At 35.2% G+C, this 17,951-nt stretch overlaps 1 protein-coding gene across 11 annotated transcripts in view; it reads right to left on the bottom strand.

Annotated features, from left to right (window-relative positions):
* CDH19 (cadherin 19) overlaps nucleotides 1-17,951 on the bottom strand; it is a 116,148-nt gene that overhangs the window by 63,264 nt on the left and 34,933 nt on the right. For 3 of the 11 annotated variants that reach the window (XM_040549812.1, XM_040549807.1, XM_040549809.1), the window contains exon 1: nucleotides 5,024-5,525. The exons of 2 other annotated variants lie outside the window; for them this stretch is intronic. The gene's annotated coding sequence lies outside the window, so the exon portion shown is untranslated. Of the gene's footprint in view, nucleotides 1-5,023; nucleotides 5,527-9,294; nucleotides 9,403-9,995; nucleotides 10,085-17,951 lie in introns of those variants that run through there. 6 more of the 11 variants (XM_040549801.1, XM_040549802.1, XM_040549804.1 and 3 more) reach the window with 5 other exon arrangements.

Genomic DNA, 17,951 nt, shown 5'->3' with positions numbered 1-17,951 from the left:
GGGACAGTAACTGAACCTAGCACTACCTTCCAATTTGCTGGCAAAGACGGGAGTTTTACTCAGCACCATGCTGGCACACATCCCTCTCTCCCTTCACCCCTCACTCCAATTTTCTGCAGGAAGCTGGGTAGGGTGTTGTGAGCACAATCCGTAACTGCAGTATGCCTCTTTCAGCAACACTGCTACCAGCTGCCTTATACCAGGGCTGTGGCTCTGCCCCAAATGCCATGGACATTGAGCAGTGAGTACGGCAGCTAATAGCTTGGGAAGATCCCCTCTGCTTAAAAAAAAAAAAAAAAAAAAAAAAAAGGGTGCTAAAACAGCTATATGTGATTAAAAATAATAATAACAATAATGGTAAAAGCTGGGTTTTATTGACACAAGCTGCTATCTCCATTGACCAAAGGAGAACTGCAGACACTTCTGCACTTCTGTTGCTTATAATACTGCACAGAAAAGATACCAATTTTCACAAGCCTAAAAGACATCCTATTGCCTAAAGCTACCTAAGATTGTCAAAACAGCTGTAGAAAAAAATGTGTCTTTCCACATTCAGCAGGGAAATCTCTCATTTTCTAGTTATAAGGATTAAAACGTTAATTTCTTGTGATGCTTTTTTAAAGTAACTTTGTTGCCACTGAGATTGTTGTGCTAACAATTTAAGTGAGAAGGAAACCCAAATTAATTTTAAATAAACAGGTATGTGACTGTTTAAAAAACAATAATAATAATAATAATAATAAGCCAAACTCCATTAAATGTAATTGTAATAATTTCCATTTCCTTTTTGCTACCGTTCTTCAACTAATTTAATTCTGATTTAATTTTGGAGTTACTCTGTTGTAATTCTATGTGTTAGAAAAACACAATTTTACCACCAAGGCTTGAATAAAAATAATTTTTGCAATGATGGTCTCTTTTTATGTTCTTCTTGTACAGATGAAAGAGAGAAGCAATGTACACCATTTGGAGAAAATACCATTTCATATCCTCCCAAATATCATGGATAACAGTCTGAAGATAGCAGGACTGCTCCTTGGCTGCAATGTTAATGAGTAAGGATGCTAGGGAGCTTCTGTAGCAGATTGCATATTCATACTCCTCATGGCAACACATAACACATAGCACTTGTATGTGAGCTTGTATGTCTGTTTTCATTTCCATAAAATATGCAGAGAATATTTAGAGTATTGTGGATTATATAAAACCTTACATGTTTCTGCACTATGACTTTCTCTGCTCTGTTTATGAAGTTTTTTGGCAGTTTTCTTGACATTTTTAGAGTGCTCCCAGTCATTTAGAACACACAAATTAATGATTTAACAGAGATTCACATCTTTTTCTTTTTTTGACTCCCATGTTTAATCACCGTAGTTAAAACTCCTAAGAAGTGAGCTCTGTTCACTTGTGGCGACCACATCCAGTGAAACCTATCTGCTCTTTGTCCCTGATATACTTTGTTTCTGAGATCTAGAACTCATATAGCAATTTAAAATTCTTAAAAGACAACAAAGAATTAATACATCCTGTGTTGTTTTTTTTATATACTTTTTGTTTGTTTGTTTTTCTGACTACTTTTGACAGGCATCATAATTCATATTGCTGTGTAAGCTGTTCTATCATATTCTACAACCCCTATTCATCATTCTGAAAATGTTCCCTGTGAGGAAAAAAGTAAGTAACCACAGTTTCTTTTCCATTTGCCAAGCATTGTCTCTTTAAATCCCTTTTATATTTTTCAGTCTTTGTATTTTAGAGGAAGTCATCAACTTGGATATACTATGAGAACACTAACAATGAACAGCCATGTGTACTCTTTATACCGCATGAGAATGAGAGCAGGACATTTTAATACTTATTCATACAATAATTTAATATGATATTGTTTAATATAGTTGTAAAATTATTTTAAGCATAACGTTGCCAAGCAAAATAAAACTTCAAGAACTTTAAATTGTTATCTTATTTACCTATATAATTTATAAGTGTCTTAAAGATCTGTAAAACACTGAAAAACTGTCTGTTTTGCAGAGAGATTTTATCTTGGCTAGATTTAAATCAGAATAAATACATCAAGTCAGTGATCAGTCATACTGAATTCAGTTACTCTTTTGCTAATTACATTTTATAATTTACTATAATAGGATGCGTTTGGGTTTCCAATCTCTCACAATTCCATGTAAAAGTAAAACAGGAAAATGTTAAGTGACAGCTCACACTTTCCCTGATGTTTAGTTATCAATTTTGCCACTCAGAAGCTGACAAAATGTCAATAATGAAAAAAAAAAAAAAAAAAAAGATAAATTTAAAATTACATCAGAATATATAAACTTCAGAGTCTTTGATTGAGATAGTCTTTGAAATCTTAATTCAGGCATTATTGTATTTTTTTTAGTTGCAGTATTATGTTTGCAGACACAAAGACAGCCTTGTATGGAGAACTTAATATTTTTTTCTTCTCCCCCCCCCACCCAAAAAAAAAAAATCTTTTGTATTGTTGTGTATTTGAATGTCTCTAATTTCATCATGTCAAAAGGAATTTGACATAACAGCTAGATCAGTGGCCTGAGAGTGAGGGATTCTAATTTAATATCACCTTCCATTTACAAGGTCTTCACCATGTCTGTGTCCCTGTTGGTAAGCCTGGGAGTAATGTGCTAAATATTGTTAGCAGTTGTTGCTTGATAGCTTGCTAGCACCAGCAATTGCAATTCCTTTTATGCTTCAGGCAAAGCCACTGCAGAGAAGAGGCCTGGATCTGTGTGTCCAAAGCATAATTATGTTCCCAGCTCTGTCCCATGTGGTCTTGTTGACACTGCTCCATCCTCATTAACTTCCTCTGTAACGGATATCTACCTTTTCTGCTTAGCAGGGCCCAAAATGAAAACTCCCATAATAGTCAGGGTCCTTCTGGCCTGGATAGCTGGCCACAGTACATGCTCTTTGGTCTCTCCATTCATTTATCTTCAGAAACAAGTATTTTGCTGGGGTAAGTAGCTTGAAGGGATAGATGAGGAAAACATTTTATTATACCTTCTGCTTAGTTAGCATCACATACATTCAGAAGGACTTAAAAATATAGTTGAAATAGATTGAAAATTAAGAGACAGTGGAACTCCTTTTTTCTGCCTATGGTAGAAATCAAGACTTTCTATGACTTGCAATATAAATATAACAAGAACAACATTTTCTACCTACAACAGAACTAATACTTAAATTCAGTATTACTTCTTGTATTGTTAGATCTGTTGGGAAAACTACTAGTTTGTAATTAAACTGATTCTAAGATGTAGCCAAATCTTTCTGATTAAAGCTGAACAAGAAATTTCCTAGAGTATTTAAAGTCGATGTGATGCAACAGCTACACAATGAAAGCTTCATCCCAAAAAGTTATAAAGTATCAAAACAACTAAAATGAAACACAATGGTAAAATGTAACAGGTAACCTAAAATGTGGGCATCATGAAAAATTTGCCTGTATATCAAACTACATACTGCCATATCATTTCAATACCAAAATGTACTGGTATTGTCTGATATTAGGTTCAGGTTAGTAATTGTAAAGTATTCTGAAACCTGGAGGTCATGTATTGAGTCAATTTCTAAATATTCCACATTATAGCAATACTGCATGTAAAATGTTCATTACAACATCTTAAATTAAGGTTACATTAATGTGTGGGTTTCCACAGTGAAGCTGTAATTTTGTTCTTCAATTTTAATCTACTTTGCTCATAGTACTTTGTGGGCAAGTCCTTCTTTCTTCCTTCCTCCCATTTACTTAAAAATGAGTCTGAGAATAGGTTTTCATTATTTGCTAGCTCTTAGGCTGATGTGTTTTTTAGTCTCTAGAAAAGCATAAAAGCTGAACTCCAGATACAGCTCTGTATCCATTTTATGTGTTTGGTTCAGCACTTCTAACAGAAAAATACTGAAGGTTGAAATGTTCATTATAACTCTTAAAACGGAATCCACAGATTAATTTTTACACCTTAGTGCAAATCTATTGTACTATAAATTAGAAATAGTTTATCTAGAATGCTTTTACAACCACAAATGATTTTAAATTAGTCTATTAAAAAATAATGATATAATCCAAAAGCCATTTAATTCCTACCAGTTTCATACCAAAATAATCTGTAAAATGAATGAATTTACAGATATTCAGCATTTTAATAACCAATCAACAGCTATTAAATATATCTGAGCTATATTTTAATGCACGTGTCTTGAATACAGACTAATCAAAGAGTTTAAACATGAAAAATAAATTATAGCTTTACTTCCTAACAGCAGGCTTACAGAAGAAACACTAAATACAAATATTTTGATAGTACATATACTGAATTACTCTTTGAAAATGAAATGATTTTTATTGACAAATTGTCATTTTTCATTTGAGACTCAATAAAAGTAGAGGCATCCTTTTTTTTTTTTTTTTTTTTTTTGTGTGTGTGTGTGTTGTCTGAAAGACTTTATATGTCTTAGATCTGAGATTATAAAGAGTAGCAGGAACAACAAATTCAATGTAAAGCTAAGGCCAAATAATATTTTTTTAAAAGAATCTTATTGTTACACTAGAATAGAGGAAAGTAAGACAGAAAGCACTTCTATGCATTACTGTAAGACAAGAAGCTTTTCACTCCTCGATTTAGTTTCAGAAATGTTAAGCACATTTTAATGACAATCACTGGAATGAGTGTAGATGAAGCATTCACAAACAGTCTGTCAGAGGTGGGAATCTTGAAGAAACAGCTTGATAATCAGCATGAAAATTTTAATGTGCAAGTTACAAGACAAGCGTAACAATGTTTTCATCTGGTAAATCCAATTTAGAAAGTTAAATTTCAGCAGCTAGTCAACGACTCCGAGGAAACAACAAAAGTTGATTTCCCCTTCCAGAGGTTTTGGGTGGCTTCTGGTTTTGTCTTTGTCTTTCATGGATTTTGCACTCAAGACACCCAGATAAATGTTTTCAATTTGATTTTTGAAGACAGCAAAGAAAAAGAGATAAAGACCTTACCCGTGTAACTTCAGGGCCTTCTAGGTTTGAAGAAATGAGTATTGTTAAAGTCAAATTAAACATCCAATGAGGAGAAGTTAGCAGTTCTTTTTACTTCACAGATCCTTGGAAAGCTTTAAGAGTTAGAGCTTCCTGCCAGTATAAGTCACTCCTGCTTTTAGTTTTGAAAACTCACAGTATGACACTGCTTACTCCGTGCTATTTTGGGTGCCCTGAGTAAAACTATGAACACAGGCACTTTTGTGCAAAACATCATAAGGCCTCTCTGATGTTCATTCAGAGTTCAGAATTAAAATGCAGAAGGCTTTAGCAAGCAAAATACAAGCTGATTTTCTTTTTCCTAGTGAAAAAATAAAGTACTCCCTGGCAAGTAACCAAGGTGGTGGGAAGGTAATTCATTTTGTCTGAGAGTATTTTGCAAGTGAAAGGGATATGCCCTCTGTTTAGAGATTAGTCAAGAAAACAAATGATCAATTTAGAGTAGTCAAAAAAGTTAGTAAAAGAGAGTTTCTGAAGTCCATTTTTTGCCCTTCAGGCTTTTTTTCCCCTTAAATAATTTAATTTCAAGAATCACGAAATCTTAATACTGAGGGGGAAAAATGCCAACGATATAGTTTTATGTCCTTTGTTATTTATTTTGAGAGAGTTATGAAATAAATCCTTTTATTTTTCTCACAGTTGTGTACAATTTTTATTCTAATAGCTACAGTATTTTTTTAACCAGCTGAAAATTATAATTAAAATAATATAATCATCATAAAAAAAAAAAAAAACACAAACTTCAAATTCATATAACTGGATTATAATTATTTCATAATAATTAAGTTTTATTTTAAGTAATTTTATGAAATTTTGAACAATAATTCATATACAGTTTATAAATTTCTTGTGTTCTCAAAAAGAAATTGAGGATATTTCGGAATAAACCAGAACTGTGGATTACAGTAGCACTTCTGTAGTGACTATGGAAGACAAAATTATGGTAAGATAATTTAGGTATTAATGCTACGCAAGTATTAGCTATACACTAAGAAGCTTTCTGAGAAGTCTGAAAAGGAAAAAAAAAAAAAGACATTTTGCCAGACTTAATATACCCTACTAATGTTAAAAATAAAAAATAATAGTAATAATAAAAACAAATAAACAAACAACAACAACAAAAAAAGACAAAATACACAAGAAAACCTTTTAAAACATTTTTAGATTTTTCCATTATGAAATTAGTAGCTTCAGGAATAAATGCTCCTTCAGTTGACAATTTTATTGGTCTTGAAGTTTTCTGCTTAAATCAGAAAATGTTGACTTCCTCAGAAAATTGGTCTCTCCTTTTTTCTGCTTCTTCACCCAGACTACAAAGTTTTAGCATCTATTCCTACGGGGAAATTGAGAAACTCTCATACATATTTTTATCACGTTTTTAACATAATTTTTCTGAAAAGGAAGGAAAATAAGTTCAGACGAGCTCTGCAGGTCTTGCTCAGACATTCAGGAATCTCCTGGCCAGAACACAAAATACAGTCGATGAGGAAATGTGATTCTTCAGCATATGTAATATTATGAGAAAACACCGCTAGGCAACGTTGCCAGGAGATAGAAGAGAAGCAAAGCAGAACATAGTCTTCAAAGGGAACGGTGCCAGATGATGGATATGTAAACTGGGGCACCTCAACTAGCACAGAATCACTGCTTGCTGTATTTATGTCTAAATTGTCAGGAGAAAACCTTTGGGTTAGAAATAAACAACAACAAAAACAAAACTCCACCGTTATATCACAGGCCTTAAAACTTGAAATGAATGGGTTTGAAGTAACAAAGGAAAACCATCCTTCCGTTATGTCCATCCTGACACAATTGGCAAGAGTTACAACCTATAGAAAAGTACTGTGTACAATTGTGTATACACAATTGAGTAGCTGGACTTTTTGTGAGATTTGCCAGTTATTTCTCAGTCTTTTGAGGATGACCTCCTGCTAACTACTTCCATCAAATTAATATAGCTCCTGTATCAGACCAGAAATTAGTCTGCAATTTATGAACTTGCAGACTAATCTGCAAACATTTCTGGCTTTAACAAATATGTAGAAAGCTACTTTTATTTTTCTCAAATTAGATCAAACATGATAAATAATGTTACACAGCATTAGGTTCTTTGAAAACCCTGTTCTAAGTAATAGTTATTTAATTATTTATAAAATTAAATGTCAAAAAATAAATATCAAAACAATCTGACAAAGATTCATATTTCTTTCTTGTGCTCTTAACTCGGGATTTATTTATTTTTTTTTACCTATTCTAGACAACACCTTGATTTCTGCTTCTAAAATTTAATGTTGGATTTGAGTGAAAAGAAAATTGACAGAATCTAAAATAATTTTTTCATGTCTGCATTTTTTTTTTTTTAATACGAATGTTTGGGGACAGATGCAGTATAGTAAAAATAGTTGAATTGTTGAATTTTATTTTCATTTCACAGTCTGACACCAACTCTGTACAGGGTAAGGTATAGCTTCTGGGGCAGAGGATGGAAAATGTGAAGGAGAACTTTGTATTTAGATTTGTGGGAACTGAAGAAACATAATTGGAATTCATTAATATATTGCCATTTATGACTTTTTTTTTTTTTTTCTTTACTGAGTTACTTGTCACTGACTTTCTAGGAATGCAGAAGAGGTTTCATTCTCCAGGACAAAATTAACTAGAAATAGATGAAAGAATGAATAAAAACATTGTTAATGGTAAACGAAATGTGCTCATTTACTGAGAATGCTGACTCCTGTCACAGGATGTAATGCAAGCAAGATGTGCCGTCTGAAAGGAATAGAAATGAGCAGTAGGAAGGAAAGCAAAACAGAAGCTTCTTGGAAGCATTTGCTGAAGAGATGAAGAGGCAAATTGTCCAGCATACGGGGGACTTTGATGGGGTATCCATAGAGCACAGCAGTAAGGGAAAAAGAAATAGGTTGTGTAGCCTGCACCTTAAAAAGGAAGTCACATAAGAAGTCAAATTCCCCAAACTATGAGGAAAAACTTCTCATCTGAGAAGAAAACACATACACATACACAATGTAGCAATCTCACGTGATAAACAGTCTCCACTTCTCTTTGTCTAGGCATCTGTTAACTACAGGCCAGCTTTTTTGATATTAGCATGGAAAGGAAATAATTTTGACTGTCACATATTGACAAAAACAATTACCATGTTAGCTCTTTCCTTGTCTCACAGACCATGGCATTTCCTGCAGAGAGGGATCTCAGCAATATGGTAGCTTTCAGCAGCCACTGTCACCTTAGCTGTTGTCACAGCTTCCCTCCAAGGTGTGTTAAAAGCTTAACAACATCTCACTCCACAGGGGACATCCATTGCTTGCTGACAGCAGAATTAGCAGTGCAATCAACATGAATGGGCAACCCAGTTGTGGTGGAATATGTGATGAGTTTTACATATCACCTGAGCAAAACTTTGATGGAGGTTTGGAAAAGTTGAGTGTACTTTAATTTATGTAAATAAATAAATAAATAAATAAATCATCATATGAATATTGGAGAGAAAATTCTGAATTCCAGTTAAATTATTTGGATTACTTTTTTTTTTTTCTTTTTTCATTATCTCTAATGTCATTAAAAAGAGGATTTTTATCTATCCAAAAACTGTAGTTTAAATTAGGTGATTGAGAGCAAAGATATTATAATAAAATTGCCATTAAAATGAAATGTTTAAGGAAAGTTTAAGGAAAATTTATTCTGTTTTCACTGAAACAAAATTAAAATTAGAGAAGAGGAATCCTGGGAACATAGCTTATTTTTAAAATAATAAGTAAAATTTTTTTTTTTTTAAAAAAAAAAAAAGAAAGAAAAGAAAAGAAAAGAAAAGAAAAATAAAGTAATAAAAATGAAAGGATTAAAAAGGGATCAATTTTCATTCAAGAAGATGAATGAGATCGTAGAAACCTGCCTTTTGAAACCTGCCTAATTGGACTCATCTCGAAGATTTCACCATCTTGAGTTCATTCAATGCTATAGGTAAACAGTTCTTTCCTTCCTTATTTTCCATTATGAGGAGAATTCAAAATACAGACAGATACTCTGGAAAGGGCAAAATGTTTTCCTGAAAAATCTTGGAAAGCCAAAAGGGAGGACAAATAAAACCTGGGGAGAAAAAAAAAAAAGAAAAGAGGAACAAAAAAAACAAAGGAACATATTTTTATTATTATTTATTTATTTATTTTTGGTTGTTTAATTAATCCTCTACTGTATCCATATAAGAAATTTACCCAACGCAAGGACTTTAAAGGCAATTCTGTGATGGGATTTCAGTTCTATCCAGCTGAGAGGGAATTTCTCTTATAAAACACAGAGAAGAAAATAGATAGTCTTTACACCTAAAGAAAAAAAAAAATATTTTTTTCTTTGAAGATATTTGTCTTTAGAAAGTGAAAAACTAATGAATAAATTGTATGTATATTAGTTTGTAAATGAATAAGAAGCCATGATTTTATCTACAAATAAAAGAAAGCTTTTTTTTTTTTTTTTTTTTTAAAAAAAAGAAAGCAGTTTAAAAAGCTTCAAATTCTGGAAAAAATTCAATGAAATTAGTTAGCATAAAGCTTATGAAGCTTTACTCCCTTCCCTTCCCTTCCCTTCCCTTCCCTTCCCTTCCCTTCCCTTCCCTTCCCTTCCCTTCCCTTCCCTTCCCTTCCCTTCCCTTCCCTTCCCTTCCCTTCCCTTCCCTTCCCTTCCCTTCTATTGTTGTGATAAAATGCATGTTGTATGGAAAATAACGTGCAAACAATTAACTATTCTTTCCTGTTTATATTCCCATCCCATGATAGAACCAATAAGAGCAAACTCAGAGCAGGAAAATCTCCAAGGTGATCCCCTGTAGGAATGGAACTCCCTTATTATTCTACACAGTTTATATATATATTGTTTCATCTTAAACAAAAATAGAGATATGGTCTCAGCTCTGTGTTACCTGAAGGCCTCTGACAGATTGTCAGATCCTAAGATCCTGAATTCAGCTAATTTCTTTAAGTAGGTGGTTCAGGTACTCCCACGCATCTCCTACAGAGATGATAACACCCACTATTAGATACGGGTCTTATAGACTGCAGGTCAGAATTCAGTTGTGAATTATAAAATATGTTGAAGAATAACAAGACATATATTTCTTCCCACATGGTTAGCTGTGTAAACCTCATATATCTCTTCACATATAAGAGCAATCTGCTATAAACGTTAAAAGGTTATTCTATCTCTGTGGCAGGTAGGCAGGTAAATATTTTTGTACCCATTCACTTGTAGAAAAATACAAAGCATGAAGGGAGAAGATATATTAGAAATGTTAACCACAACTCCATTAAGAAAATTAATATGAAGACCAAATCTATAGCTATGACTGATCAGCCTAGTGTTCTGCTCCATTATAATCTCTCAGGATAAGAATGGCTATAGAGATTAGTATAAGAACTAACCAGGTCAACCTAATTTGGAAAAGACATTTATACACACTTTTCCATGGCCAAAAATAACCCTGTTGGATTAGTTCAACAAAACTAAATTAAATATTCCATTTTCAGAAATGTCAGTGTTTTTTTAATTAATCCCTGTGACATTTTCATTCAAAAAATGAATGAAATTAAACAAAATGACATAAAATAAAATGAAGAACTCCTGTCTGAAGAATTTGAAAATGTTAATATTTCATCCTATGTCCGACCAGCTAAGCATAAATCATAGGTTTGAAGCCAATAGATTGAAAGACAATTGTGAAAAGAGTAAAGCCTTTAAGATGATCTGCTTGGTGAGGAAAAAATCCAGCTCTTGTCCTTGCTGCCTAGCAGAGCTGCTGATGAAGAAAGCAAAAGGACAAAATACTTTCTTTCTGTCCATGTGCACTAAGATTGTACAGGATGAGGTGCCTTCACTCTAAGCTCTTTAACCACCCTTCAACTCTACATTTTTTTGAGTGTCTAGGTATGGGACGGGAAAAACATAAGGCTTTCTTTTCCTTTTTTTTTTTTTTTGAAGCTCTCTGTTTTTCTAGAATGAATAGAATGAAAAGACTGTCCTGAGAAAAGGTCTTTCACTCAGCAAAAATGAAAATTAAAATAACCTTGCTTTGTTTGATATGTCTTTTAGGGGGCAGGGTAGGGTGGGTTAGAAATTCCCCTCTCTTTTTGTTTGTTATTCTAATTTGGGGTGCAGAAGGTGGGGAGTTGGAAAAAAAAAAAAAAAAGCTTTATTTTTTGCGACTTGTGTTTTGCATTGAGATTCAGAGGTAAACCTTTCACGTAAGAGGAGTTAAATTAGGCTTTACAGTTGTATTCTGGGGACAATAATCACAATAATCTAACCTCATCTGTTTTAATAATGACATAATCCTAGATTGTTTCTTTTGTTTTTCACCTAGAGGGAATATGGTTGTTTACAACTTATTCATACCAATCACAAATTGAAAGGATTTCTGGTTTTGCTGAATAATAGAAAAGAAAAAAAAAAAAAAAAAGAAAAAAAAAGTTTAGAGCATTTCACACTCTCATCTCCAAAAGTCGAACGAAAAGGGGTCAAATGAATTTCTTAGCTGAAACAATTCACTATGCATTCTGTAGTGTATCTGAACTCAGGTTTACAGTGTGATGTGTTTTGCTGTATTTCTCACTAATATCCACACAGACAGCCTCCTATTTAATATCTGTGTACAAATGTAAATATTAACAGCATGTTCTGTCTAAAAGCCAGCTTGACATTGCACTAAAATCAATGAAAACCCTAAAGCAAATGGCAGATCAGTTTATATGGGCTAAACTTCAGAATCCTGAGTTGTAGACTGTGTTCATAAACAATTTCAAATTCTATGTGGTGGTGGTGGTTGTTGTTGTTGTTTGGTTTGGTTATTTAAAAAAAATGCTATCATAACTGTTAAAAAGTTAGCATGGCATTATCTACAGATTTATAGCTAGTATAACATAAGTTCAACATACCTTTAAAAGGCAAAGACAGATCAGATGGTACTGAGTAACTGCTGTTTGTAAAATGCTCCTGTTTTATCTGTGAGCGGTATGGGCAGATGTAAGCTTCATTGACTACTGTGTAGTCTACACCAATTAGACCAGCTGAAGACCCTGACATGAATGTTACATGAGTGACAGCATAGAAATGTGTTGACCTCTAAGAGGCAGAGGCACAGTTCACCAACAATCAAGTACCTGCGTGATAAAATCTAAGGAGAAAAATCAACCTACTTACACTGAAGTATATTATAATAAAATAAAAGTATCCACAGAGTCTCTCGAAATCATCAGCTACTTATGTGTTTTACCATTTGGCACCAAGGATATCAGATGTTCATGTGAAATTATTTTTTATGAATATAGTTTTTTAGAGGGCTTTTTGCAGCGGAGAGAGAATATGTTTGTGTAGTCGGTAATGGTTTATCCAAAGAATAATGAAAATACAGTAAAAAATAAAGGTTAAGCTGTTCCTTTCTTTTTGTGGGGAAGGTTGTTTTTAGAAGGGAATGGAAAGTACACAGAAAAGCTACATAAAGATGGAGAAGTTATCTTGTGAGCAAGAATTACTGTTTTTTGGAAACTTTCTGCCAGCTACAGGAGGAGAGAAAAGAAAGGAACAACAACAACAAATAGAAGGAAACAGCCATACGCTACATTATGCAGAAATCTAGCCAAAATTAAATATGCTGTAGATGCAATAAGTAGGCTGGAGATAGAGGGTAGGGAAAAACTTGCTGTTATAAATTAAGAACAGCTAATTTGTCTTTCCAAGAATAAACCAGATGGAGAAACTGTGACTGGCTCATCTTGGACACTAGCCAGGCAGAAGACCAGCTTTTCTGGCAATCAGGAGAAGAGGAGAGCAATGCTGGAGCAGCATGGCAGAGTCTCAGTCAGATAAAGACATGGGAAGCCCAGGAGCAAGGTCAGTCCTGACATGGGTGCTGGCCAGCTTACCTGCAGCCAGATGAACAGCACATACAGCAGTCAGGCCACTGTCTTCAGGAGCAATTGCACCTCCCATACAAACTGCAGGGCTGTGAGCTTTTGCACAGGGAAGGAGACAGATAAGAGAAAGAATGATCATTGCCATTTGATGACTATGCTCTTTGGAAAGAGTTTGGGATTTCAGGAAGCTAAATCCAGCAAGGATGCAAAACAACACTTGAATTCTGTTCAGTACAAAATGCTGAAGCTTTTTCTCTTTTTGACCTGAACTAAATACCTTGCTTCCCAAAATGAAAAAGAAATATAATGTTATTTACTCCAGTTGCCCAATGTTTTCAAGATCACCAGTAGCATTTATCACCGGCCCAGTCTCAAATCCGACTGTTGTTTAGAGTACTTCAAAGTAGTATTCATATTATTATTGTTATTAGACTAATTAAATGTTTATTTTTTTATTTCACAAAAAGAAATATTTTTCACTTAAGATAAAGAGTCAAGCATAGCCTTCATTAGCACAGTGCTATAATTTACTGGTGTTACCATTCTTTTAATACCAGTATAACATAGAAATTATGTTTAAATTGTGGCTCCCAAATATATAAATTATATATATAATATTATAAATATTAAATATATAAATATATATATAAAGGGAAATAATATTAGACAAAACTTCTCACTCTGTTTTGTTTGCTTATATATGAATATTTTACAAGCTGTGAAAGTTAAACCTTTCTCTTCAATAGGAATGCCATGCTTGTCCAAATGTAGGTTTGAAACTGATGTGAACGTTTACACCATAAATCAGTGCACTATTTAGTGCGCTAGTGGAAACCTGAGATAGTAAGTCTATAAAGTGAGATGTAGAAATGTAATATATGTAGCTTCATTCACTGGTATCAATGCATCAAAAATAACAAAAAGGCAGGGCTTATAAGCTTAGGTACACATCTAACTTTGTGATTATATGCACTCTGGTAGGATTGATCCACTTTGAAATAAAACAATAAGGTTTGGAATACTGGTAATTATATTTCTTTATGAGTCCAGAGAAGGGCAACGAAGCTGGTGAAGGGTCTGGAGAACAAGTCTTACAAGGAGCGGCTGAGGGAGCTGGGGTTGTTCAGCCTGGAAAAGAGGAGGCTCAGGGGCAACCTTATAGCACTTTATAGTGATAAAGTTTACATGGCTGGAGTATGAAAGATCACTGAAACTAGTATGAAGAAGAATATTGATTTAGATCTTTGATATCATCAGTATTGACTGTATTTGTTCTGGAGAAAGTAGCAATTTCAAGATTTACAGCTCATTAGTTTAAACTATGTTACAGAAAACAAAGTGTAATGGCATATGATATGCTAAATTCTGCCTTAAAAATATGCTCCAGGCAGGATCTGAAGACAGTAATCTCAGTATAGTCACCTGCATGGCTCTATATTCATTAAAAAAAAAAAAAAAAAAAAAAAAAAAAAAAAAAAAAAAAACACCACTGTGCTGGAGTCTATCAAGACAATCAATTAATCAGTGGTTTATTGTCAATGACCTGTTGACTTGACTTTGGAAAAATTAAAGACTCAGTCTGTGATCCCATAAATTAACTTAAAGCATCTTTCAGGACCACCTTTTGAAAGCAAACAAGCTCAGTAGAGTGACGTCATTGCTTGTAATAAGCTGTAAGTTTTTTGTTGAGATAACCAGACATGCCTTGGGACTTATCAGATGATATTAGATGATTTTCCCAGTGGCCTGGGAAGAGTATAAGGGTGCCACCTGGATGTGCAGGGATGAGATCAAGAAAGCCAAGAACAGTCAGAGGTGAACTTGGAAAGGGATGCAAAGAATAAAAAGAAAGGTTTCTACATGTGCGTTAGCAAGAAAAGGAAGACTAAGGAGAGTGCACCCACTCTGATAAGCAAGATGGAAGAACTGGGGACAACAGATGTGGAGTAGGCTGAGGTACTCAATCATTTTTTGTCTCAGTCTTCACTTTCAGTCGCTCTTCCACAACTCTCAAGTCTGTCAAATCTCTGAACTTCAAGGAAGGGGTTGGGGAAACATAGTCCCTCTCACTACAAGCAAAGAGCAGTTTTGAGAATACATGATGAAACTGAATGGGTACAAGTCTACGTGCCCTGATGACAGGTATCCCGGGGTCCTAAAGGTTGTGGCTGATGTGGTTTTCAAGCCTCTCTCCATCATATTTGAAGAGTCCTGACAGTCAAAGTCCCCAGGGATTGGAGAAAGGAAAACATTGCTCCCATTTTTTAAAAAGTATAGAAAGGGGGACCAGGGAACTACAGACCTGTGAGCATCACCTCCGTCCCTAGGAAGATCATGGAACAGATCCTCCTTGAAGCTATGTTAAGTTATATGGAAGATGGGAAGGTGATTCAAGATAGCCAACATGGCTTCACCGAGGGAAAATCATGCCTGACCAATCTGGTGGCCTTCTATGAAGGAGTGACTATGTTAGTGGACAAGGGAAAAAGAACTGATGGCATCTACCTGGACTTATGTAACACTTTTGACACAGTCCCACACAACATCCTTGTCAATAAACTAGAGTTAGATCGATTTGAAGGATGGAACTGAAGGATTGATTTTCAGTGGATTGGCAATCTGGCCACATACTGAGTGTTGTGGTCAATGGCTTGTGGTTTAACATGGCCAGTAGCTAAGCACCACACAGCCATTTGCTCACCCTCCCCCTTCCCTCTCTGGGATGGGGAAAAGAATCAGAAAAAAAAAAAAGAAGGCTGTGGGTTGAGATAAAGACAGTTTATTAGGACGGAAAAGAAAGGAAAACAATAATAATAATGATAATAGTACTACTAATAATAGCATGTAGAAAACATGTGATGCACAATGCAATTGCTCACCACCCGCCGACCAATGCCCAGCCTATCCCTGAGCAGCTGGTCCCCCTACCCAGGCAAGACCCCCCACATTAATTGTTCATCATGACACCATATGGTATGGAATACCCCTTTGGCCAGTTTGGGTCAGCTGTCCTGGGTCCGTCCCCTCCCAGCTCCTGCTGCACCCCCAGCCTGCCCTCTTGCAGGACAGTGTGAGAAGCTGAAAAGTCCTTGGCTTAGGGTAAGCACCAATCTGCAACAATTAAAACATCAGTGTGTTATCAACATTCTTCTCATCCTAAATCCAAAGCATAGCATCCTACCAGCTACTAGGAGGAAAATTAACTCTATCCTAACCGAAACCAGGATATGGTTCAACATTCACGTGGAGATCAGTGACAAGTGGTGTCTCTCAGGGGTCTATCTTTGGCCCCCCAAGTTCAACGTGCTGTACCTGGGTCAGGGCAATCCCAGACATCAGTACAGACTAGGATATGAATGGTTTGAGAGCAGCCATGTGGAGAAGGACTTGGAGATACTGGTGAATGAAAAATTAGACATGATCCAGTAGTACATGCTTTCAGACCAGAAAACTATCATATTCTGTGCTGCATAAAAAGAAGTGTGGCCAACAGGTCAAGGGAGGTTGTTCTCCCCCTCTAGTCCACCTTTGTTAGACCCCAATTCATAGAATCATTGAATCATAAAATGGTTTGGATTGGAAGGGACCTTAAAGATCATCAAATTCCAGACCCCCTGCCATGCACAGGAACACCTTCCACTAGACCAGGTTGCCCAAAGACCCATCCAACCTGGCCTTGAACACTTCCAGGGAAGAGGCATCTACAGCTTCTCTGGGCAATGTATTCCAGTGCCTCACCACACTCCAGAGTAAATAATGTCTATGAATTTCATAGTAAAGAATTTCTATGAATTTCACTTGGAATACTGCAGTGCTGCCTCCCAGCTCTTGCCCCCCCAGCACAAGAAAGACATAGACCAGTTAGAGTGGGTCCAGAGGAGGGTCTCAAAAATGAACAGAGGGCTGGAGGCAGACTGAGAGAGCTGGGTTTGTTTAACCTAGAGAACAGAAGGATCCGTGAAGACCTTAATGCAGTCTTCAATAACTAAAGGGGGCTTATAAGACAGATGGAGAGAGAAAATTTGCAGGGTCCTGATAGGACAGGGGGTAATGGTTTCAAAGTGAAAGAAGGTAGACATAGATTAGACATAAGGAAGAAATTTTTTATTATGAGGGTACACTTCACCAAAGAAAATGGAAACATACTAGGAAATTTTAGCTTATTAATTCAAATAGTATATATTTTAAACTACAACCTCTAATGATTGTAACTGTAGTTATTATTTCATTAGACTGTTGAGACTTCAACTAGAGTAACACGTTATTGATTTTGTATATAAGGTGTTTTTGTTTCCCTGTGTTCATAATAAGATTTGGAAGTGGCAAATTCAGGGGAATCTAAGCAACCTACTCTGCAAATTGGAGGCACCAAATTGGTAGCACAAGTATATGTGTACCACAGTGTTTCAGAATTCAAAATTCTTTGTTTATCAGATGAGTTAATATTTGTCTTCTGGCATGAAGTTTTTTGATATTTTCAAGTGATAAATTTTAAATGCTTATTTTAAATGCTTCACAGAGGTGAAGAAGACTTTAAATGTCTCTGCTTATATCCATCCCTATTTGTGAGGTGATCATTCTTCTCAAGTAATGGACCAATGTTTTCTGTGCTCCTCCTTTTGCTGTTTGTATATTTTTAAAAGCCCTTTTTATTGTCTCCCACAGTACAGTCCATCTTCAACTCTACTTGACCTTTAGATGCACAAATCTTCTCCTTACAATGGTGAACAGCTACTCTGTCCCACCTATGTCCTCCCCTGTCACTTGACCTCACTTACTGTGGCCATACACTTTTTTTTCCATCTAATCTCTAGAAGAAGATCCTTGCTCATCCAAGCCAACCTTCTGTCCCACCTGTTTGACTTCTGACATTTTGGAATTGTCTGTTCAGGTGCGTTTAAAAGGTGTCACTTAAAAGGGACCAGCAATGATGAACCCCCTGCACATTCAAAAGCAGTTTCCCAGATGAC

This window comes from Cygnus olor, chromosome 2 (genome assembly GCF_009769625.2).
Source record: "Cygnus olor isolate bCygOlo1 chromosome 2, bCygOlo1.pri.v2, whole genome shotgun sequence".
Lineage (NCBI taxonomy): Eukaryota > Metazoa > Chordata > Aves > Anseriformes > Anatidae > Cygnus > Cygnus olor.
The sequence above is the reverse complement of the archived record's forward strand: the minus strand, read 5'-3'. Positions and strand labels throughout refer to the sequence as shown.